Here is a 26,218-nt window from a genome sequence, read left to right as displayed (position 1 = left end):
CATTGACTTTAGTTTAGTTCCAAATTTTGTTTGTAGCGACTTAAGCGGGTTAGGTAATAGATTTTGTGTTACTCCGGTGATTTGTTTGTGTCGTTTATGCGATTTATGTGTTCTCGTACTATTGTCAATATAATGTTGAGAAAACAATACAAAAGAAAAAATAATTTTTGTCAATACAATTCCAGATTCAATCAATTAGAATTATAAGAAAAAATAAGAGGAAAAAAAAAAAAAAAGACTTGTGTTGGATTTCACCATATCTAATATTTATATTTCTATACGACACAACATTGATACAATATTGGTGGAAAAATAAACCAACTAAAAAAAAAAAAGAGGTTTATTCACTAAAATAAGCAAGTGAAATTCTTTGTGTTTTTTTATTTGTTCTCTCAATATGGAAATAGCTCAGATCATTGTTGAGAGGGAAACAACCCAGATCACCAGCCAGGGCCCCTAAATGACCGCTCAGTGATAAAGGAGGAAAGGGTGCAGAGACAGCCAAGAGGTACTCCTAGAAGCAACCACCCTTGAAAGTGTGTGTAATAACTCACTGATCGAGCACTCTTGCACTGCCGAAGCTATACGGTGTAGAAATGCCTCTGTAGGGGAGTGTTCCGCTGCAGAAACGAGAATGTCGGCTTGAGTAACGCAAACATTGGTCAGTATCCAATGCCCTGAGAACCTAAGAGTTCCTTTGCAAGGTTCATCCACAGAAGGTGAGTCAGGACCTAGGATCAAGCTGAAAGCAGTAGTCGATGGACAACAATGAATATTCCTGTACTATTTCTTGGTGGTCTTGAGGTATGGAGGAGTCTAGGTTAGCTGAAAGATGGTTATCATTTCAAGGACGCGGGATGCTCTTGATTTTTGAGGGTAAAAAAGGGTAGAGAAAATAGCTCGAGTTAATGTTTGAGTACCAAACGCCATGACACTGAAGTAATCCATACCATACTCTTAGGAAAAGATATATAGAGTAAAAAAAGATATGGAGTTCGGAAGGGAGGGGGTTTTCTTCGGGGCTTGAGAGAGGGAAATAGATAGAGCCCCGCAAGTTTTTAATTTGTTGTAGGGGAATTTACACAAAGGGGGACGAGAAATTCTCAACGAAGAAAGTGCTCTCTAAACTGAACGTGAAAGTAGTTTTCCATTAGATGGTTATTCCTGTAACTCCACTATCGACTTGGATTACATATCCAAAAAGGTCTGCTTACTACCATTCCACATGCAACCTAGCAAATGAGTGGTTTTCTGATGCAAATTATCTCTTTTCTAGTAGATGTCGAACCTGCTACCCAAAGGGGCGGGCGCAGCAGCTACACAGACCCTTTCCTTTATGTTGTTGGAGTTTAGGATGTGTCATATTACCCATTCATGTAACATCCCACATCGTCCAGGGAAGTTGATCTTGTAAGCCTTATATGTATATTCTCATCTCTACCTAGTACGAGACATTTTGGGAACTTATTGGCTTCGGGTTCCATCGGAACTCTGAAGTTAAGCTAGTTCGCTCGAGAGCAATCCCATGATGGATGACCCACTGAGAAGTTCTCGTGTGAGTTCCCAAAACCAAAACCGTGAGGGCGTGGTCGAGGCCTAAAGCGAACAATATCGTGCTACGGTGGAGTTGAGCCCGGATGTGGTGGGGGCCTGGGCCAAGATGTGACAATTTGGTATCAGAGCCAATCCCTCGTCGGAAGTGTGCCGACGAGGACGTCGGGCCCCTAAGAGGGGTGGATTGTAACATCCCACATCGCTTAGGGGAGTGGATCCTGTAAGCCTTATATGTATATTCCCATCTCTACCTAGCATGAGGCCTTTTGGGAGTTCACTGGCTTCTGGTTCCATCAGAACTCCAAAGTTAAGCGAGTTCACGCGAGAACAATCCCATGATGGGTGACCCACTGGGAAGTTCTCGTGTGAATTCCTAAAAAAAAACAGTGAGGGCGTGGTCGGGGTCCAAAGAGGACAATATCATCTTACGGTGGAGTCGAACCCGAGATGTGGTGGAGGCCTGGGCCGGGATGTGACAATTCATTTTAACAGGTTTGACATGACATGATCCGTTAAAATATCAGGTATGTCACGAAAACAATACGAACACGATAAACATGACATGATAACCATGTCTACTCGCCAAAGATGGAATGGTTATATGTGCATATAGTCATCTTTGTTGTACCTTCGTTAGGTGTCAAATGTGATGTTGTACCTTATTCGATTTAGTTATATAGCTTGCTATGTCATTCTTTCAATGGAATTCAATGTGATGTTGTACCTTATTATGTATTTGTGTGGTTTTCAAGGTGATGTTATACCTTATTATGTATTTATGTGGTTTTTAACATGTATAAATATGAGAAAAATTCAATAAACAAACAAGGACTAGTCAAAATTTTGTTTTTTCCCCTTATTTTTTTAATTTTTTTATTAATCATCAACTTTTCTCTTAAAAATAATAATAGTTTGAAGTCCTCTTATCTGGTACAATACTAAATATAGTATAAATAATACAATCAAAAGTCTGATATTGTACCAAATGCCCGCTAATTTAGTCAGTACACTTTAATGACTATTTATCCTATCCGACTAAATTGTCAGTACAATCCGAACTGGCAAACTAGACCTTAATGTATATGATATTGTATGTATTAAGAAATAAATTGTAATTAGTTCGGTTTGATAAACTGCTTCAAAGGAACTAAATTGCCTATATTTTTTTTTGGCACTTAGAGTTTATCTTATTCTTCTATGTATTGTCCAATTTTATCGGGTGCCCCTGAAGGGACCTTAGAGTTTTTCTTAGGGAGTTTTAATAAAAAGCCCACGGTACTGTTCATTTTAATGAAAAATCACATTTTTACACTAAAAAGTTAAACCTGGTACTATTCACTTTACCCTTTATTTTGTCTTTATCGTTAAAACTCAAAGTTTTCAAACCATTTTCATTAGTTTTTTTTTTTCTTGTTGGCTTACTATAATAATTCATCTTACACATTGATATCAACTATTCAATGCCAAAATTGAAAAACCTAACTCCAATAATGGGAAGTTTTCTCAATTAGTGTTCATTTTGTTGAAGTTTCTAATCTGCGATCGAGAAATAGAATTGCTTATCGTTTATGACAAACAATAACCGCCGCAAATCGGTTTCTAATACATTGATTTAAATTAATTATGTTACTAGTTTAAGGCCTTAAAACCAATACAAACATTGACTTTATATTTAGTTCAATTTGTATCTTGAGGTATAAACCAAACTAATCCGCACCTACTCCTAATCAAGGTTCCTAAAGACATAAGGCGTTGGTCGGACGGTGAGCTGAGACCTAGCGCCTAGGCTGTTAGGTGGGGCCTAGGTGGACTATTTGGATTTAAGGAAATTTATATTATATTGTATACATAAATGTCGATTTATACTTCAAAAATACATAATTGTATTGAGATATATAAATTGCAAAATAAAATGACATATAAATTAAAGTATTATAACATATTGAAAATATGGAGGACAATCATATAATGAGTGTTAATCCAAGTATTAAACAAGTCTCTTACAATTTATTGAACAAAAATAAAATGCAAAATAAAAGTTATTGATTTCTTATTAAGTGAAAGTACCTAGATAGGTGCCTAGGCGGGCCAGACAGACGTCTAGTCAGGCTAGGAGGACGCCTAAGGAGGACTAGACATTCTTTCTTGATTTTCAAACGCCTAAGCATTAATAAGAACAATGACCAACCACTTAACCCATAGGCGAGGATTTTTAGAACAGTGCTCCTAATAGAACAATTTCAAAGACTTTTATGGGTGTTAAACTGTTAATGTTAACGAAAAAATCCTCAAGCACCAAACTATAGAAGAAACGCGTAAATCCAATTTGAGTTGTTTTCATGCTTAACTAAATTATAGAAATATAGGAAAACTAATGAAAATGACTTGAAAACTTTGAGTTTTAACGATAAGGACAAAATAAAGGGTAAAGTGAATAGTACCAGGATTGACTTTTTAATGTAAAAATGTGATTTTTCGTTAAAGTGAACAGTACCAAGAGCTTTTCGTTAAAGTTTCCTATAAATATAGATTTCTAACGGTCAAAATTAGAGCTAAGAAGTATTCTATGCGTATGAAAACAAAGAAATATCCTAAAAAATCTGTTAGTTATATAATAACATTAACATAGGAGAAAAAAGGGGGTATGTTAGTAAATACATGTGCCGGGCGCTGGAAGAAAATAAAAAATGACGTCACTCAGGACGTGTTTAGAAGGGAAAAACAAGTTGTTTTTATTATTATTTATTATTTTATTTTATAAACAGGTTTATGTTGACCAGGATTGTGGATTGTGACTTTGAAGCAGGAGACAAATTGATACGTGGGCTCAGTTTATGTATTTTCTACACTTTCTTGGCCATCTCAAAAATTAGATTTGATAATTTCTTATATGGTGTATTGACTCTACTCAAAACAATATAAAAATAACAGATTTTAGATCAACATATTAACTAGTTGAATTGTTATCGGATTACCCATTAACGTACAAGTGGGAAAAATTCATACTAATGAAGCATCTAACTTAATAAAAATTCATATTATTTAATGTACAAGTGTGAAAAATGTGAAAAGAATATATAACGCTTATGATTGCATTTTCTGCACATCGTTGTTTAGATTTTTAAAACCTCCAAACCCTCATGAATAGTATTTTAGTTTGAGTACAAAATTCATAAAAATTCATGATAATTAATGTAGAAGTGTGAAAAAAAAAAAAAATCTACAATCACTCTTATTGACAAGTTTTACAACTTTAGTGAATGGATCAACTCCGAAATTTGGCACCATCTTTAAACCCTATATTTATATTTAATCTCGATTGTGGTTTACACTCTACTTTTCTCACCGAATTTCGTTTTTCGGATTGTTTTTTTTTTTTTGGAAACATAATCTTTTAGCGGACATAGAAAAATGACCGGCTCGAATCTTTGATATCACGTTCCGATGTTTACGATTAATTGAAATATGAGTCAATGTTATATAGTTTCTAGAGACTTATAAACTCCGAGCACTATTTTTACTAACCGTAAAAATCTGAACGCACATAAACTATTTTAACCATTTATCTTTCTTCATCTGCTAAAAGGTCATGTTTTCAAAAAAGAAGTTTGGTAAGAAGAATGGAACGTAAATGTAAACGACAGTCAACAGTTAAATTTAAATTTATGGTTTATGGGATTATGGTGGCGACTTACGGAGTTGTCCTCTTCACAAAAGTTGCAGATCTTGTTATTACGAGCATTAATTTGTATATATATTTTTTATATTCTCACACTTCTTCATTAGTTAAAAAATTATTAAAAAACCTTACTACAACAATAGCCGTAGGATTTAATCTCATTTATGTGAGATTAAATCCTTACCATTGGATTCTTTGATCTCACTTATGTGGTATGTAGATACTAATTTAATGTTACGTATTTCATTTGATTATTTATTGATTTAAAATATATTTTCTTTAATGGGTAACGGGTCGGGTCATATTACTCATTGATATTATTGGGTCAAATTCGGATGGGGTCATATTACCCATTCATAATGGGTGATACATGACACAACCCATTAAGATATTGGGTATGATACAAAAATGACTCGAACACGAGAAACACGACACGAATACAAGGTTTACCAAAAATCTTTTATCATTTTATGAAATATCTGCATTGTGAAACTCTATTGCCATATAATACTATAATTTAATAGTTTTTTACTTGTAAATAAGATATCTTTATTCCGCTTATTTCTTAATATATACAACATTGTCCATAAAAAAAAAACTTTTCTATCATTATGAAATTCTTGACTAGTCGTAGTTAGCCTAAGGCCCAAAATAAGAGGTTTCGGCGTATCAGGGTTGCTAGGCTCCTTTTGTCACATCCCAGTCTCGGCTCCGCCGTAGCACGATATTGTCCACTTTAGGCTTACCATTCCCTCACGGTTTTGTTTCTGGGAACTCACGAGCAACTTTCCAGTGGGTCACCCATCCTAAGATTGCTCTCGCCCAAACTCTCTTAACTTTGGAGTTCCGATGGAATCCGAAGTTTGTGAGTTCCCAAAAGGCCTCGTGCTATAGGGAGGGGAGCATGTACATATACAAACAAGTTTGACGGTTGGATCGTTGAAATTAGTTTCGTAGAATGAGTATCCCATCAAAACGATAGATTCACTAACACTTAGAGTTTATTTATAATTTTATTAAGTATAACATAATATTTTGTGGTATCCACTAGTGTAAATATTTTAAATTGAAGATCGAATTCATTCATTGTATTCATATAGGGTCAAGGAATGTAGCTGTAAAAAATTATCAAAATCAGAGTTAAAATAACCGTTAAATCATGATTTTTCGTTGATAACCGTCGAAAAGTTTTGTCTCGTTACTTAATCTCTGAATGTTTTTTTTTTGCGATTTTTAGCGTATGCGATCTCGAAGAATATACAAATAAGTTTGACGGTTGGATCGTTGAAATTAGTTTCGTAGAATGCGTATCCCATCAAAACGATAGATTTACTAACACTTAAGAGTTTATTTATAATTTCATTAAGTATAACATAAGATTTTGTGGTATCCACTAGTGTAAATATTTTAAATTGAAAATCAAGTTCATTCATTGTATTCATATGTATCAAGGAGTGTAGCTGTAAAAAATCATCAAAATCAGGGTTAAAATAACCGTTAAATCGTGATTTTTCGTTGATAACCGTCGAAAAGTTTTATCCTGTTACTTGATCTCTGAATATTTGTTTATTGCAATTTTTGGCGTATGCGATATTGAAGCATATATAAACAAGTTTGACGGTTGGATCGTTGAAATTAGTTTCGTAGAATGCGTATCCCATCAAAATGATAGATTCACTAACACTTAAGAGTTTATTCATACTTTCATTAAGTATAACTTAAGATTTTGTGGTATCCACTAGTGTAAATATTTTAAATTGAATATCGAATTCATTCATTGTATTCATATAGGGTCAAGGAGTGCAGCTGTAAAATTTCATCAAAATCGGAGTTAAAATAACCGTTAAATCGTGGTTTTTCATTGATAACCGTCGAAAAGTTTTGTCCCATTACTTAATTTCTAAATATTTTTTTTTTGCGATTTTTTGCTGATGCGATCTCAAAGGATATACAAACAAGTTTGACGGTTGGATCGTTGAAATTAGTTTTGTAGAATTCGTATCTCATTAAGTTCAATAGTATATATATATATTTATTAAGTAGATTTAAATTTATTTATTTTGTACGTATAACACTTAAAAATTTGAATGGTATGTATATTTAAGCCGATTTAATGGTCACCAATTTTTAATAATTAATTATATATATATATATATATATAGATAAAATTATTATAGTTTTTAGGGGTATAAAATTGTTAAATTAATATATATAATTATTATAGTATTTTTTTAGGGTTATAAAATTATAACATTAATATTTTGCTTATCGTGTATCGTGTTACCCATGTGTATACCTGAACCAATTCGTTATCTTAACAGGTGCTTATCGAGTTACCCGATAACAACTCAATTCGTTATCGTGTCAACTCGAACACCTGTTAATTTCGTATTCTGTCGTGGCAGGAATTGTCAAGCCTAATTTATACTACTACAAAATAAAACCCTAAAAGGTCTTAGAACAAAACTAGGAAACATAATAACATAATAAAACAGAAAATAAAAGGTTTCCTATTTAAATTAAAATTCAGAATTCTCAAAAAATCAATCTTTTGACCGACCAAATCAACTCTGATTGCAAGTGGCCCTTAAACACAGTGGTGGAAAGGTGTTGTGCCCTTGCATGACGACGTGGGTTTGAACCCCATCAGTGGCTAATCTAACATTTAACTTACTAACGCTATCATTTCATTAAAAAAAAAAAATCAACTCCGATTTGGTCTCCAAATGTCTCTTTTGAAAGCTGGAGACGTCCCCTACAAATCCTCAGAAGGAATGTTCCTTAAAATATGTCATGTTGACCTCCAAAATACCCAAAACGTCCATAAACGTCAATCTAGGAAGGTTACGTGTTGGGCCTTTATTTTATTGCCACAATCAAACGGCTTGGTAGAAAAATCTAGAATTTTGATACAATCATCTTGAAAGGCTCATGAACAACCTCCAATTAGAATCACTCCAAAATTTATCCGTTTGATCACTGCTTCGGAGGAAATCGAATGTCCTACATTAAAAATATAATTCAAAGTATCAAAATTCACACATAATAACCAATAAATTATTACTAAGCTTAGGGTAAAATATATAGTATAATATCGACTCATTAGGGATCCTTTCTGGATCCCTTCCTCCTAATCCATCAAGTCTGGGGATCTGAGCCGTTGAAATTTGATCCAACGGCTACAAACAGGGGTCCACTTTAAAAGTTATAATAACTTTAGCCGTTGGATCAAATTTCAATTGCCCGGATCCCCGGACTTGGTGGATTAGGAGAAAGGGATCCGAAGAGGATCCCTTTCCTTATATTTTATCTACCTCTGACAATGTTTCTTTAATTTTTGATAAACTTATAAGATTTGTAATAATTGTTGTAACCTTTCCTAGTTTATATGTGATTGTGTAAATCCTAGATTAGATTTGATTCTAGTTATCCTTTCTTATTACAACTTGTATTCTTGGGGATGAAGAAATTTCTTCTCTCATTTACTACTATAAATAAAGGCACTAAGTAGGAGGGATAACACACACATTCTCCTACAATTCTACAAACACATCTCTTTCAATCTCTCTATCTTTGCCGCCGGCTCCCTTAACATTGTCAGATAAAATAGGCTACAATACGTTATCAGCACGCTCCTACCGCTGTGCTTAGGAATTTGACGAGGAGATTTTATGAATCAAACCAGTTCATCCATATCATCACGTAATCAGGTTCTTTCAAAACAACGGTTTTTATCTCGATATTTTTGCAGCCCTAATGGAGGTTGAATCAAACTTCATGCAAGTGGACGAACCAAAGACTACAAAGATGAAGGTTTCTAACTTTCAATAGGATACCACCCCTATGGAAGATTATAATCTTAGACATAAACAATTTTAGTTAGTTAAAATTGCACAATGGGGACGAATTCCACCTAGTGGCCGAACCCCCCCTTTGTTTTTGGTTGATTTTTGAACAATTTTCCTTTATGTTTGGATTATTTGTTGGTGATTTGTTTTTGGATTTTAAGTTTTAATTAATTATCATCCTTGAATAAATGAAATTATTTTGAATTGCTATTTGTTTTTAGATTTTTTATGCATGTCATCGATTCAAATTAATTTTTCATTCTAGGTATGACTAGTGGGGAAGTTAGTTGTTTGGCAGATAGTGCAACCATGCACACCATATTGCATGAATGCATCTATTTCACTAACTTCATACCTAAGAATGCACCTCTGACAACCCTCTCAGGCCCATCCAACCTGATAGAAGGATACGGTAAGGCAGGTATAATGTTGTCTAATGGTACAATCTTGACCATTGCTAAGGCATTTTATTCTCCATGTTCTAGAAGAACGTTGTTAAGTTTCAAGGACATTAGAGATAACAATTATCACGCTGAAACCCACGTATAAAACAGAGTTGAATTTCTGTGCATAACTTCCTACGAATATGGCCAGAAGCGTATTCTAAAGAAGATGGAGCGTATCCCAAGTGGTTTGTATACTACAACCATATGCCCCTATAGAATGCCACTATGTGGCCGGCCCTACTACTGGGACCACTCACGAAATTACACTTTGGCATGATCGTTTGGGACATCCTGAACGAATAGCGATGCGCAGAATCCTCAAATCATCACATAGACATCCACTAACCTAAAGTTTAGGTTCGATCCAAGGAATCGCATGTTAAACATGTTCCTTGGGAAAGCTTATTACTAAGCCTTCTTATGAGAAGATTCGTTCGAATCTTCCCATTTTTCTACAACAGATTCAGGGGGACATTTGTGGACCGATTCACCCTCCATGCGAACCATTTAGATACTTTATGGTTTTGGTTGACGCTTCCACATGTTGGTCACACATGTGCTTGTTGTCCACAAGGAACACTGCATTCTCCAAATTGTTGGCTCAAATTATCAAGCTCAAGGCACACCACTTTGATTATCCGATCAAATCTATTTGATTGGATAATGCTGAAAAATTCACATCTAAAACTTTTGATGACTATTGCATATCGGTTGGGGTTGAAGTTGAACATTTCATACCCCATGTTCACACCCAGAATAGCCTGGCATAGGCTTTCATTAAGCGCTTTCAAATGATTGCTTAATCGTTGGTCATACGTACCAAGCTCCTGATAGCTGCTTGGGGCCATGCAATATCCAAGTTGGTCCACTTGAGGCCTATTGTGACATAACCATTCAGTGCCATTTAGTTGGTTACCGGATACGAACTCGACATATCGCATCTGCGCATTTTTGGTTGTGTGGTATATGTGCCGATCTCGCTGCCCTTACGTACAAAAATGGGGCCTTAGCGAAGGATGAGAATCTATGTTGGATATGATTCTCCTTTGATTATTCATTACATAGAACCTTTGACAGGCAATTTTTTTATCGCTTGTTTCGTGGATTGTCACTTCTATGAAACAGTCTTCCCGTCATTAGGGGGAGATAAGAACGTCAACGTTCCTGAAGAATGACGTAAATTATCGTGGATGACTTCCACTTTGCCTCATTTAGATCCCCACACCGCTCAGTCTGAAACTGAAGTGCAGTACATATTAGATATTCAGAGCATAGTTCAGAGTATGCCAGATGCTTTTACTAATCTAGCGCCCGTGACAATATCACATATTCCAGCTGCGAATATGCCTACAAAGATGGATGTACCAAATGTACGACAGACTTCCCTCCTGGAGGCCCAGGGCGCCAATCTTGGTGATCCACGTACATTAGCAGCTAGCCAATCATCTGCCCCTACACAAAAGCATGGTAGACCCTTTAATTCAAAGGATTCACATCCCAGGAAGAGGAATTCCACAACACAAGGTTTTGAAGAGCCTACTTTGAATCCAACTATCGCTTACTCATTCTATCAAACTCATGAGGAAATTCTAGATTATGGAAGCGTCTTTGAAGAGACAAATCCCCCTCATAAGAATCATGAGATTTCGGTCTATTATGCTAGCTTAGATGATGTGTGGCATAGAAATGAGATGATTGTTAACAATGCATTAGCATATGCAGTAACCACTGAGATCATGTTGAGCGATGGCATTGAAACGCGTTCCATTGATGAATGTCGACGTATAACTGATTGGTCAAACTGGTGAAGGAAATATTTGTGAAAACAAGTTCATTTGAGCAACATCTAAGCAACATCTACAACATGCAATTAACAATTAAAGGCGGAATCATGCTTGTATGCACTCAAAAATAAAACTTTACCCATGAAATTTAAGGCCTAGTGAGTGTGGTGAACCAAGACTCAACTCAAGAACAAAGTGAGTTGAGAAATATTATACCTTTGTTGATTCCTCTTAGCATAAGCAAAGGTTAATCACCCAAGAGATAATAGAATGGATTCTCCAAGTTCCCAAAATAGAGAACCTCTAAGTCTCCACACCAAGGAGAGCATTGATAAAGAGATGAGTGACCTAGAGGAAGGAAGATTGCTAGCTAAGTTCCTCTAGGGTGGCCGGCCTTCATTAGAGAAGAGAGTGCTTTGTGTTCTCTTTTCTTCCCTTAGAAAACCCTAAGGATGAAATGGCTATAAAGTTGCCTTTATACCACCTCACAATGGAGTGGCAAACTTGCAATTAAGGCAAGTTCACTATCCCTCTCTATATGGCTGGCCATTAAGGGTTCATTGGGCTTTCAAGCCCTTTGTGTTTTCAAGTTGTCATACAACTTGAGTTAATGGGCTTGACATTCAAATCCGATTGGGCCTTGTGACCCAAAACTAACCCGAGGTCTAGAACGAACATGTTCATTTGATTAATTAACATATTAATTAATCCTAGCCATAAATAATCATTACTCATCTCCATTGTTTCTTCAATCTCTACCTTACTCGGTGTACGATCCATTAGGTTCATTTTAGCGAGGCAGTGGGGGATTAGAACTCTTCAAATCGATTGTGAATTGAAACTTACTTTCAATTCTCCCTTTAGTGATTACTCACCTTTAGGGCTTTCACAAACCATGAGTGAGACCTAGCAGTATGTCATGGCTACCCAAGCTAATCAGAAGAGGTGGAGAACCTATTTAGTTTAGGATTACAATGCAATACGATCTTTCTCTAATATAATACTCTTGACCACATTGTGAGGTTAGATAGTTTATTCAGGTCTACTATCCAATGTGATTCTCTTACTTATATGATTACCTTGAATCTAATTTGGAACGACTTCCTAAATCTCATTCATACTCTGGCCAAAGATTCTTAATCATATCATAGAGTATTCTCCCTCAAACGATTTGAAGGATGGAGATCCCTTGTTGCGCATTCATTTGCCTCTGTGGCTAAGTGGCTTAACCCCAACTATGTCGTGGACACCCTTTGATGGAGTGACTTTGACATAGTCAAAGATCAAAGATCTAACCACAAGACAACTATGATGTCTCAGGTCAAATGACTACAACCATGAGTTCTCATGTGACATGTGTATAAGAACTCCTCGTTGATCATGTTCAATGGACTCATTCTTTATTGAGCACCTACATGCTTGTCTTGGTGTCGGTCACACTAATGACTCAAGACCAGTCACTCTCCTTAAGAGAAGACATAGCACGTACTAATCTTAACATACTGTCAATGCCTAGTTGGCAATCTTATGATCAGGAACGTTTAGGATATGTATACAAAAGAGAATGGTCTCATGAATCTAACTTCTTTAGATCACATTCTCCCAATTACATATTCCCTTATCGTTTAAGCATATAACATTTATATGAGACGACTTTAAACAATAATCTTTGCCCTTTATATTAAACTAGATTAGTTTAACATGTGAAACGTCCGTAAACTATCATCATATGATTGGCTTTAGGGCACATTTCCAACAACTAGAAACAAGCAATCCAAGTCGAACTCGATTCGCTTGCGAAATGTAAGGTGTTTGGGCCTGTAGCTCATACTCCTCCACATGTGAAGCCCGTTGGCTACAAATGGGTTTTCGTTCGGAAACGTAATGAGAAGAACAAAATTGTGCGTTACAAAGCTCATCTTGTTGCATAAGGCTTCTCACAACGCCCCAGGATTGACTATGATGAAACTTATTCACCTGTTATAGATGTGATTACTTTTTGCTACCTTATCAGTTTGGTAGTTTCCAAAAAACTGAGTATGCAGCTGATGGACGTAGTAACTGCATATCTTTATAAGGATCTTGATACGGAAATTTACATGAAAGTTATCGAATGACTTACATTGACTGGTTCAAATATTTCCAAACCCCGGAACACGCTTTCAATTCCTCTGAGGCATTCACTCTACGGTTTGAAACAATCCGGAAGAATGTGGTATAACCATCTGAGTGAGTATTTCCCTAGTCAAGGATGTGTGAACAAAGAACTATGCCCTTGTGTGTTCATTAAGAAGTCACATTCTGGATTTGCGATTGTTGGAGTATATGTCAATGACATGAATCTTAGAGGAACTCCTGAAGAGCTCGCGAGATAAAGCATTGTTCGGATGGAATCCTAGTACATCAATCGAACTACACCCAAAAGGTGTTGCACCACTTTAATGAGGATAAAGCGAAGCCTTCGAGTACTCATATGGTCGTTCAATAGCTAGGTGCGAAATGAGATCCCTTCTGTTCAAATGAGGATGATGAATAGATTTTGGAACCTGAAGTTCCTTATCTAAGTGTAATAGGTGCTTTATTGTACTTAGCTCAATGCACTAGACCCGACATCTCATTCGTTGTTAATGTTTTGGCAAGATACAGTAATGCACCTACATGCAGACATTGGACTGGTGTGAAAGACATCTTCCGTTACCTTAAGGGTACTACGGATTTGGGCTTGTTTTATCCCTATGGATCCTCAAGTGATGTCGCACTTTTTGCTTCTCGAGTTGATTCTTGCTTTGTTGGTTATGCTGATGCAAGATACTTGTCTAATTCGCACATGCGCGTTCTCAAACGAGTTATGTCTTTACCGTTGGAGGCACCGCAATCTCTTGGAGGTCAACTAAATAGACCTTAGTTGCCACTTCGTCTAACCATGCTGAAATTCTCGCTTTACATGAAGCAACTCGGGAATGCTTTTGGTTGAGAGCAGTAGTAGACCATATTCGAACCTCATGCGATCTTTACCCTATCGTAGATGTCCCTGCGAGGATATTTGAAGACAACATAACATGCATCGAACAACTTAATAAGGGTTATATCAAATGAGACAACACCAAGCACATTGCGCCGAAGTTCTTCTTTTCACATCAACAACAAGAGCATCAGAAGATTGAAGTCACGTAAATCCATTCACAAGACAATCTGGCCGACCTCTTCACCAAATTACTGTCGAAGATGACGTTTCAGAAGCTTGTTCATGGAATTGGTATGTGTAAACTTTTTGAGTTGTAACATTGCTATTTGTCTTTGGAATTGTGTCAAAGTTAGGGTGAGTATCTTGAAGATACTTGCTTGATCTTAATGTACTCTTTTTCCCTACGATTAAGAGCATTTTTCCCATTGTGTTTTTGCTACCTAACTAGGTTTTAACGAGGCACCCACCATGGGTTGGTCATATCCCTGATGACATCCCAGAGACGTTTCTTTTGGTTTTGCATTTCTCAAATATTTTTCCTTAGACTATGGATTTTGTCCCTACTCGAGTTTTTGCCTTAGCCGTAGGTTTTTTTTTAGTGATACTCACTTACTTATGCAAGTTCCTACCTTATTGAGAATAAGCATTGTTCCTTAGAGTTAGGGTCGACGAGTCGACTTCCTCAACTTCTGCATGATGCTGAATCTACCTTGAGTATTTACACACTCAAGGGGGAGTGTTGTAAACTTTCCTAGTTTATATGTGATTGTGTAAATCCTAGATTAGATTTGATTCTAGTTATCATTTCCTATTACAACTTGTATTCCTTGGGGATGAAGGAATTTCTTCTATCCTTTACTACTATAAATAAAGGTATTATGTAGGAAGGATAACACATACATTTCCCTATAATTCTACAAGCACATCTCCCTCAATCTCTCTATCCTTGCCGCTGGCCCCCTTTAACCTTGTCAGATAAAATAGGCTACAACAATAATGTGATTTTAAAATGTTTTTAATTAGAAAACGGGTAGATAAAGGTATTTGAAGATTCAAAATTTAAAAATTCAAATTTAAAGAATTTATATATAAAAAAAAAGTTTATTTTCAAGGGGAAAAATAGGTCTAATAGAAAATCAAATAAAATTACACCCAATTAAAAAACAACTGAATATTTTGGACTTGGATCAAACTGCCCCCTTAAGAATTTATGCAAGATATGGGCCATTTGAAACTCAATGATTCTCTAGTTTTTGGCAGCTTTGTTTTGAACCCAACTCTACAAATTTTGGGTGGTCTTGTCCCTTTGATGAAGACATTTTGGGCTTAAACAACATGTCTAATTTCTCATGAATATTACCTTGCAGTCTTGTTTTCGACACTCAAAAACTGTATTTTCCCTTTCATTTCACATCCATATTTTTTTTTTCAATTGTAAGGTCTATTTGATACAAAATTATTTTTGCTTTTGTATATATAAAAGGGAACTGCTATTAGCACTCAAAAAAATTCATTCTACACTCCTCATAAGTGTATTTTTCTTTCTAATTATAGAAAGTTTGGAGTGGCAAATAAGATTTTTGGAGTGCTAATAACAATTCCCATATAAAAAGGAGTGTAAAATGCGTTTAGTATGTTGTTTTTAAAGAATAATGGTTGGAGTATGACATTTTTAGAAAGCTGCTAAAATAACTTTTTGATAAATTTAGTTAAAATTTTGCTATAAAATACAAACTCATAGGATGATTGAAGATGCTCTAAGTTCACTAAACATGAAACAGACTTAAATAATTTTAGTTAAAGCATTATATATGTAACACCATTTGAGACTCAAGTAACTACCTCAGATGCACAAATTACTCTGTTACCTTGACTACATGTTTCTTAATAATAAAAAAAATATGAGACACAAACATGCACAAAGCCAACAACAAAAACCTATGGAAATTCGTAAAGTTAGAAATCTTTGCCGTCAGTACTCATAAGGGGGTTTTGCGTAGGCGGCAAGGCTAGGGTTTGGTTTCTTAACTGTGACGGCTCTAGGGTTTGGTTTTCTCGATCCAATTTTCGTGGTGGGGTCCTGGCGTGAGGGCATCCAATTAGCATTGAAGTTAAGACTGAGATCAGGTTTTCTCAGTGTGGTGGAAGTTTGTGGGTGAGGCAAAATTAGGGTTTGCATTGGTTGAGGTTAGCTGTTTGGGATTAGTAGCAGTACGAGTTCCAACAATAGCAAGGTTTAGAAGAACAAACTTGGAGTCTTTGACACAGAAGTTTGGGACGAGTCTCTCTCTGACGGAGAAGGAGAAAGGGGGAAAAAAGATTGAAAAGAAGGCTGTTGAAGGGGCTTTGTTGGGGTTGCATTATAGTATTGTGGCGGAAGTGTTTACCAACAAAGTTGTCAATGATAATGGGTTTATTGATCAGTTTACTAGTCTGTGGAAAGGGAGGGAAGAGGTGTCTATTAGAGCCCTAGGTAGGGCTCGATTCATGGCTCGGTTTGTTGGTCGGAGAGATATGTGCCGAGTATTGGAAACAGATAAACCTTGGCTGTTTCAAGATGACTTGGTGCTGGTGATTGATGGGGCACATCATGGTCGATGGGGTAAACCCTTTCATCTAGTCTCTATATGGGTTTAACTGCATAATGTTCCTCCACTGAGTATGATGGAAGCGGTGACATCTACGATTGGTGGGTTGATCGGCCAAGTGCTCAAGGTGGATAAAGATGATGGTCGAGACTGTATTGGTCATTTCTTATGTGTGAAGCAAATATTGAGTTTCCAGATGATTGAGAGTTATGGAATGACTTTCGTTATGAAGGGTTACCCAATTATTGTTTGATATGTGGTAAGATGTGACATGTGATGAAATGTTGTAGGTCAGAAATTCTGGGGGAGAAGCGTCGAAGGATGATACAGAGGCATTATTTGCTTTCAAAGGAGTTGATGTAGAACATGATCTGCAGGAGAACTAGTTAGGTAGGCTAAATTTTTTGGTTGGTCATAGGGGGAGACTATGCATAGAGGAATAAAGGGTCATGCTTCGTCCTCGAATTGGCGATGTAACTCGAATGTAGGTGATATGGAATAATCTGAACGTCGTGTAAGGGAAGCCGATGAGATTGAGCGTTAACGTGTGGAACGGGAAAGGGCTTTTGACGCAGGCCTCATTGGTCTGGGAGACCGGAGGCAGGAATGATAGCTTTAGTGAATCATCCTGAAGAGAAGACGGGTATTACGGATAGTATTGAAGTGTGGCATCCGTCTTACCTGATTGATTTGAATGTTCTGGTGTTGGTGAAGAACCAAGACTCTCCTGAAGATGCTGGTGAGCAGGGATTGTTAGTGACTCAGATGGAGATGGGGGGCGGTTGTCTCAGGACTCCAATCTTTTTAATCTCTTGCCTATAATTGAGGCGGTTTTGAAAAGGGGTGTGAAACGAAGTCGTTAGACTGATGATAAGTTAGAGGTGACTGATGGGGTGGAGTGTCGGCAATTTAAAATGCATAGATCATGTATTGACCCAGTGAAGACTACCTATGAGGGGTCTCTGCGCTCGCTATGAAAATCATATGTTGGAACTGTTAGGGGATCGGGGGAGACCTGACAGTTGACAATTTGTTAGAGCAAAACAAGCTCCACTCCCCTGGGATTGTGGCGTTACATGAAACAAAGAACCATAGTAGGAGGTATCGGTATTTGAAACGACGATTTAATATGGAGTGTATGCATGCTATTGAGCCTAGGGGAATTGCTGGACAAATGTGTTTGTTTTGGAAAGATGCTAAGGAAGTTTTTTTAATCAAATATGGGGATTTCTTTATTGAGATGGTGATTGATAACGTGGTCCTAAAATGTAAATGGAGGATCGTTGTGGTATATGTGAGTACTGATGAGAGAAAAAGGTTTCAACAGTTGGCAGTTTTATTCGAACGCATTGCTAGCTATACGGAACCGTGCCTGTTAATGGGGGATTTTAACAATTTATTATCGGACTTTGAGAAGGAATGAGGGAACTACTGTACAACTGCAAGTATGATGGGGTTTCAGAATTTTGTGATGACTTCTGGTTTGCTAGATTTGGGATTTGAAGGTTATCCCTACACCTAGCGTAACAGACGAGAAGAAAGTTTATTTCAGGAGCGAATTGATCATGCCATTGCTATAAATGAGTGGGTATGGTATTATCAGCAAGCAGTGGTGCAACATGTTGTTCTTAAGGGGTCTGACCATGTGATGCTTGTTCTTTTGACTGAAGTGGAACAACACCGGAGAAGGAAGAGATTTATGTATGATCAGTGTTGGAATCAAGAGGTGAAGTGTGAGGAGGTGGTCCAAACTTGTTGGGAGAGAGGTCATGGTGGCTCTGTTGCTTTTAACTTAGTTTCTAAGTTAAAGTGTGTTCGTAAGGGTTTGCTTTTGTGGAGAAAAAAAATAGGGTTGCAATGATAAAAAAGAAATAAGTAGATTGAAGGAAGAACTCCAGTTGGCGTATCAGCAACCGGTTTTTTATGGTCAACGGATTCAAGGGATGAAATCAGAATTACAGAGTGCAATCAGAAGGGAAGAAGTTTATTGGCGTACAAAGTCTAGAGTGCAATGGTTAAATGAAAGAGATAAGAATACACGTTTCTTCCATTCTCATACTATGAAACGAAGATGTTAGAATTGTATTCAGGGGATAGAGGAGGAGGATGGTACCTGGTCCACCGATTTGAGCCGTATACATAGTATTGATGTTCAATATTTTATGAATCTCTTCTCTAGGGAACAACAGATTTATTTTGAGGATATACTTCCTTCTGTGCCGTGTAAGGTAGGAGAGACAGATAATAGTTTATTGATTGCTTTGGTGCATGATGTTGAAATTGAGCAAGCTCTTTATCAAATGCATCCCACAAAATCACTTGGTCCGGATGGTTTTACTGTGAGATTCTTTCAGCACCATTGGGAAACGGTTGGTGGAGTGGTGATTGGTACGGTTAAAAATTTTTTCCAGTCGAAACGGATGCTTAAGGAATTGAACCATACCAATATAGTGCTAATTCCTAAGGTGGATACCCCAACGAAGATGTCCCAGTATCGACCTATTATTATGCAATGTAGTGTATAAGGTGATATCAAAGGTGCTAACGAATTGGTTGAAGAAAGTTCTTCCAAAGGTGATTAATCCCAATCAGTGAGCTTTTGTGGTAGGGCGAGAGATATCAGACACTATTTTGGTGGTTCATGAGTTGCTTCATTCCATGAATCACGGGAGTGATGAAGGTATTAACTATATGGCTATGAAGTTGGACATGGCGAAAGCCTATGATTGTGTTGAATGGTTTTTTCTTAGTGCTATGTTGCCTAAATTGGGATTTGATGACTTATTTTGCCAATGGGTGATGGCATGTGTGCAAACTGTCTCTTATGGTGTGGTAGTTAATGGGGAGACCACAAGTTATATTACACCACATAGGGGCCTTCGGCAAGGCGACCTGTTATCGCCCTTCTTATTCTTATTTTGTGCTGAAGGGTTCTCATCGCTGCTACATAATAAGGAGAGACTATGATGGTTTCAGGGGATAAAGGTGAACCTACATGCAGATTTTCTATCCCATGTTTTCTTTGCGGATGATTCGGTCCTATTTTGCCAAGCTACGACTTGAGGCGGAATGTAATAATAATATGCTTCGGCGGTATATGGAGGGTTCGAGGCAGTTTATCAATTTGGAGAAGAGTTTGGTCCACTTTAGTTCGGGTTGTCCACAATCTTTAAAAACCCAAATATCGAAGCTTTTGGGGATCAAGCATATGGAGGGGTTTAGGAGATATCTAGGCATTCAAGCAGATTTTGGAGGGTCTAAAAAGAGAGTTTTTGAGGCAGTCAGGAACAAATTGGATGAACGAATTAATAGGTGGGCAGAACAGTTTTTATCGATGGCTGGGAATGAGGTATTAATTAAGAGTTTGGCTTCGGCTCTCCGTCATGCTTTCAATTGCATGTTCAGTTAGCAAAAGAGATTGAACAGGTAATTGTGAGGCTTTGGTGGCAAGACCAAAAGACAAAGAAAGGGGTGCATTGGTTAGCCTGGAACAAAGTGTCAAAAAGGAAGTCAATTGGTGGGCTTGGTTTTAAGGAAACCATCTCCTTTAACTTAGCTATGTTGGCAAAGGTTGGTTGGCGTCTTATTTGTAATCCGAACTCCCATCTTGCTCGAGTCCTACGTGCTAAGTATTTTCCTACTTCGTCATTCATCGACGCTCTGGTGGGGCGAGGTACTTCATGGGGAAGGAAAGGAATCTTGCAGGGAAGGAAAGTGTTGAAGCTGGGCATTAGGTGGAGGGTGGGGGATGGGCGGAGTATTAGAGTTATGAAGGATCCTTGGCTACCAACTCCTCGTACTTTTCTCCCTATATCTCGGCATGATGAGATGCCAGGAAGGGTAGAAGATCCAATTGCGCCTGGAGGTAAGTGGAAAAAAATGTTATTGAAAGGTGCTTTGATGTGAAGGAAGCTGGTAGTATACTGGGTATGCCACTTAGTAAGTTTGGATGTGGTGATAAGCTTATTTGGCATTACACGAGGAATGGGCTATATACAGTCAAATCGGGATACTTAGTGGCTCAGGAGATGAATTGAAATGGTGAGCTTAGTCGTAAGGGAGTGGGGCAATCTAGTAGTGATTAGATGAAGGATCCGGTCTGGTTCGCTATTTGGCAATTAGAGGTTCCCCCAAAGTTGCAACATTTCATATGGAAGGGATGTAAAAATATTCTGGCAGTTCGTATGAATCTACTGCGGCGTGGTGTTCAATTGGAGACAAAATTCCCACATTGTGATGATGCTTTCAAAACCCTGGTACATTTATTTTTTCAATGTCCTTTTGCTCGTATGTTTTGGTTTGGATCACCCATTCAACTGGATGTTGCTCGTGTGGAGGGGAGGGATTTTTTGGATTGTTGGAAATGGCTTTGTAAAAAATCTAGCGATTCTATGGAGCAGGAGAGATTTTTAAGATGGGTGGTGTGTGGCCTTTGGCGAATTTGGAAGTGTGGAAATAAGGTGGTTTTTGATAAGATCGTAGTGGATCCGAGGGAGGCGGTGGAACTTTTTAGACAACATTGGAGTGATATTGAATTGGCTGCGGGGGAGGGAGGACAAAAGGCATGTCGACATGATCTCCAAGTTAGAGGTGTTGGGGGTAGCTGGTCTAAACCACCATTTGGGATGATCAAAGTTAATTGTGCTGGTGCCTGGTGTTCTCGAACGGGAAATGGGGGTTTTGGATAGGTAGCAAGAGATTTTGGTGGGATTTTTAAAGTTGCTAGAGGGGTGGGTAGTGTACCGTGCCAGTAGAGTTTAATGGCAGAGGCTGAGGCAATGAGGGAGGCTTTGTTGGCATGTGTGGAGAGGGGGTTTGAAATGGTCCAAGTGGAATCTGATTCAAAAAACTTGGTGGATATATTGAATGGTGCATTACAAAATGAGACCATCATTGACGGTATTGTGTGGGATATTTTACAGTTAAAGCAACAACTATATTCGGTTAAATTTCTTTTCACTTCTCGTGCCTGTAATGGGGCCGCGCATTAGGTGGTAGCTTTTGTTACGCGTGTGGAGAGTGTACATGTATGAGATTGTTTTGAGCCAGAATGGTTGTTTAATGTTTTGGCATCTGATGTAAACATTTTAATTCAAATTTAATGATATCTACTCTTTGAAAAAAAAAAATGATAAATGAAAATTATGAAATTGGATTGTGGGGAAAAATTACGTAACAACATGGTTCTTGCTGACTGACAGCCATCCAGAAATTTCTCGGCGGGTGCTCTGGTTTTCTGAGAACCAGTAATGTTCCCTCCACACACTGCACACTGTGAGTGGTAAAACTTTGGGACAAGGATTGTCTGCCCTCCCACTTCCGGTGCCCTCCCGTGTCCTCCTGTTTTGTGTGGTCACGGTTAAGCCACGTCAACATTTTATATTGTTTTTTTTATAGAGATAATAAGACAAAAATGAATAGTAATATAAAATGTTGACGTGACTTAACCGTGACCACACAAAATAGAAGGGCAGGGGAGGGCAAACAATCTTGTCCAAAAGTTTGTGTCCTGAATAGCAACATTCTTTTTTTAATGGTAATGGCATAAAATAGACCGCGATGGTTTGAATCGCTAGCCAGAGTTTGAAAGGAAATATGATTCCGTATTTGGATTTTTCTGTACTCCAACGGACCAATAACGAAGCAATTACAAGCTAGCTGGATTGATATACCCAAGAAACGTCACAATAAATAATCAAAATCACCTAAACTAGAAAAACAAAACCGTACTCTCACCAAACAAACACTTTTCACATTCAAACTTCCTTACTTCCTCTCTGAAAAAACTATGTTAACACTAACAGCAAAACCCAGAAATAAGAGCCCCAAACATGAAGACATAATCAAAAGCTACGCCAGTTATTTTGCTGACTATGAAGACTGCATCGTCGGCTTCATGGAAGATTTGCCACTTGTCCACTGCGGCCATGACAAGAAGTGTTTGGGGTGTCGGGAAGAGGTAGCCCACCTAACACTGAGAACTGTGCTGAGAAGTTCGGTGGGTGTGATAAGGGAGAGCAGGCTGGGAATGACTGTGAAGGTGGTGTTGTTGGGAGGTAGGGTTTGTGCCGTGAAAAGGTTTAGGAAAGTGAGCTCTGAGAAGCGTGAGTTTGGGAAGAGAATAGAGCACTTGGCTAAAGTGAGTCAGATAAGTGTGAGTATCTTCTGCCTGTCATTGCTTATTTGTACGCTAAGCGGATCAAGTTTGTTCTCTTTGATTACAAACCTGGGAAGCCTCGCCGACTTGCTTGCCTGTAATTCGTATTCACTTGGAAGTACTTCCTATCATAAGGAAGTAGAAAACACTTCTAGTTTATTTATACTAAACAATAGGGTTCTTTAGATATAAGCCCATGCAACACTTATTTCCTTGACAAAAACCTATCTCGTTTTAAACATTCAAATAAAACCCAAATTTGAAATAAATTGCCATGTAAACAAATAAATACTTATTATTTTCAAAATATTTACAATTGTGCCACAACACCCTAATTATGTTGATGAATTTAATTACCACCTGTTGCAGTTCTATTTAGAATAGGAATGTGATTGTGTAAATCCTAGAGAATATGGGAAAGTATTATATATTCCTATTAGGATTAGATTACCTATTAAATGTTGTAATCATAAAGGGAAATGTATTTACCCTTCCAACTACTATAAATAAAGGCACAATGGGGTGAATCAAACACACCTCACAATTAAATCAATCTCTATTCTCTCTATAATGGCCGGCCTCCCTCTCTCTCTCTAAACCTTAGATCGCTCAATTAAATAGGCCTACAACACGTTATCAGCACGCTCTTGCCAGAAGCTGAGAAACTGAAGCATCGTAGGAGGAGGCTATCATCCACCACATTCAAAGGCTTATTCGTTTTTTGCTGCTCTGGTACGCTTAAAATAAAGGAAGATATTTGAAACAACCCATGAAGCATGAAAACATTCCCCATGATGCATGAACCCCCTATGTTTATATTTTCCTTCTGATATATATATATATATATATATATATATATATTGTATATGTTCATATATTTGTCACTATATATATTTGTTTCATGCGTCACACAATTAAATTGTTATGTGGAATTTGTGAGTCAATGTATAAAATTAAATTACAAGCATATTAGGTTTTTCCTAAAACCTAAAGGGAATTTAAAAAAAAAAAAGGGGGGGGGGAATGGGATTTGGTGCATCGCACCATCCTTGTGCCAAAAAGGAAAACAGGCTTTGGCCTGATTTTGGTTTCTTTGCTGAGCCTGCAGCCCATGGCCTCTCTTGGCCTACATAAAAAACCTGCTAGCCCTCGGCTGGGCGCCTTATGCACATAAGACACACAAAGCCAGCCCTCGGGCTGGGCCTTTTGCGCCACTAAATCAAGGCCCTAGCTTTGTTGGGCTCCTTGCTTGACCAACCCGTAAGCCTTGGGCTTGCCCCCGTGACCCCTTGGACCAAAACACCTAAACCAGCTACGGTTGGGGGTTTTGTCCCTCCCGTGGCCTGCAGCCATACCCTAGGCCCTGCCATTTTTACTCAAGGCACCCCGTGCCTTCCCTTACCCACAACACCCATGCCCAAATTATTTTGGGGCATTTTTCCACCCACAAGCTATTATTTTAGCATTTTAAATAATTTAACCAGTATGTTAATATTATTTGCTTATACAACCGACCCTATATGGCCCGATTTATTGAATTAATTAAAAGTGACCTGCAGTCCACTAATCTGATAATGAATCCAAAATTATTGACCTGAAGATCACTTTTGGACATTAACGATTCAATAATTTATTTTTATACTTTGAACCGTCACATACTTTCGTAGTACTGAAGCTCTCACACTTGAGTTTCCGAAGCCAACTCAAATCCACTACACTTAGTTAGTATATTGCATTCTGTGTTTCTTGCAGGAACCTCTCATTATGAACTAATCGTTCATAAAACTAATTTGAACCTGTAGTTTCAAAATTAGTGCCTTTGAAACCTGAAGTTTTCATTCAAAACATACCACATGAAACCTGAAGTTTTCATGCATAAATTAAACTAATACATGTCTATAGAACCTGTATGTTCTACAATATATGTCTATGGTTTACCATATGACTAATCACGTTTTCCCCTCTGTTTTAGGGACATGTCGAACTTGAACAAGCTCAATTTCTCCGCTTTCGAAGTCTCTGGAAGAAACTATCTAAAGTGGGTTCAAGACGTGAAGCTCCATCTCACTGCAAAGGGTATTAGAGCTACCATTGAGACACCTAGTGCCGACAAAACTGTTGACGAAGCTCAGAAGGCTACTGCAATGATCTTCATTCGAAGACACATCCATGATGCATTGCAGACTGAGTATCTCGCTGAGGAAGACCCACGCACCCTCTAGCTTGCTTTGGCTGACTGTTTCAATCACCAAAAAGACATATACTTGCCTGAAGCAAGACATGACTGGCAGCATCTTCTCTTCCAAGATTTTAAGTCCGTGAATGAATACAACTCTGAAGTTTTTAGAATCCGTTCTTTGTTGAAATTCTGTAAAGTGGAACTAACCGAATCAGATCTCCTGGAGAAGACCTATTCGACCTTCCATGCCACCAATATTGTCCTGCAGCAACAATATAGGGCACATAAATTCACCAAGTTTTTAGATTTGATCTCTATTTTACTTCTTGCTGAAAAGCAGAACCAGCTTTTGATGAGGAATCATCAAGCTCGACCCACTGGCTCAAACGCTGTGCCTGAAGCTTATGCGACCAATTTTAGCAGCCATAAATGACGAAAGAATCGTCGTGGTCGTGGAAATAGGCGGCAAGCCCAACCACGGGCCCAAGGTCAACAGAGTGCCGCACTTAAGGGAAGAATTGCGACCCAGCAACGTCCACCACTCGCACCTAAGGTCCCAAACTTCAAGAACAAGGGCAAAGCTCCCATTCAGGCTGCTTCTACTGAACTGGATATGTGCTATCGCTGTGGATCAAAGGATCATTGGTCACACGTATGCCCAGTTTCCCCTGAGGCTATTGCCAAGTATCATTCCCGTCGTGAGTCTAACTTTGCACATGTGGATCATTCGGACGATGCAACCACATTAATGGAGATATTAGACTTCTAGGAGGCATCATCACCTATGGAAGACTAAATTAGACATGTTTTAGGGCATTAGCCCCTATTTTGCTAGGTTTATGGTTTAATTTTGAACAAATTTTCTATGTATTTGGAATCTTTTGTTTGGTTTTGGTTTGTTTTGAATTATGGATTGTTATTGGAATGGATATGATTTTCTCGAATTGCTTAATTGAATGAATGGACTTATATTTATGCATGTGACCAATTCAATCAATTTATTTCTAGGTATGTTTAG

At 37.8% G+C, this 26,218-nt stretch overlaps 1 protein-coding gene across 1 annotated transcript in view; it reads right to left on the bottom strand.

Moving 5' to 3' along the window:
- Positions 1–26,218, bottom strand: part of LOC126627377 (uncharacterized) — an 80,006-nt gene that overhangs the window by 31,482 nt on the left and 22,306 nt on the right. The window lies entirely within an intron of this gene.

The sequence above is a fragment of the Malus sylvestris genome, chromosome 6 (assembly GCF_916048215.2).
Source record: "Malus sylvestris chromosome 6, drMalSylv7.2, whole genome shotgun sequence".
In the NCBI taxonomy this organism is placed as follows: Eukaryota; Viridiplantae; Streptophyta; class Magnoliopsida; order Rosales; family Rosaceae; genus Malus; species Malus sylvestris.
The sequence above is the reverse complement of the archived record's forward strand: the minus strand, read 5'-3'. Positions and strand labels throughout refer to the sequence as shown.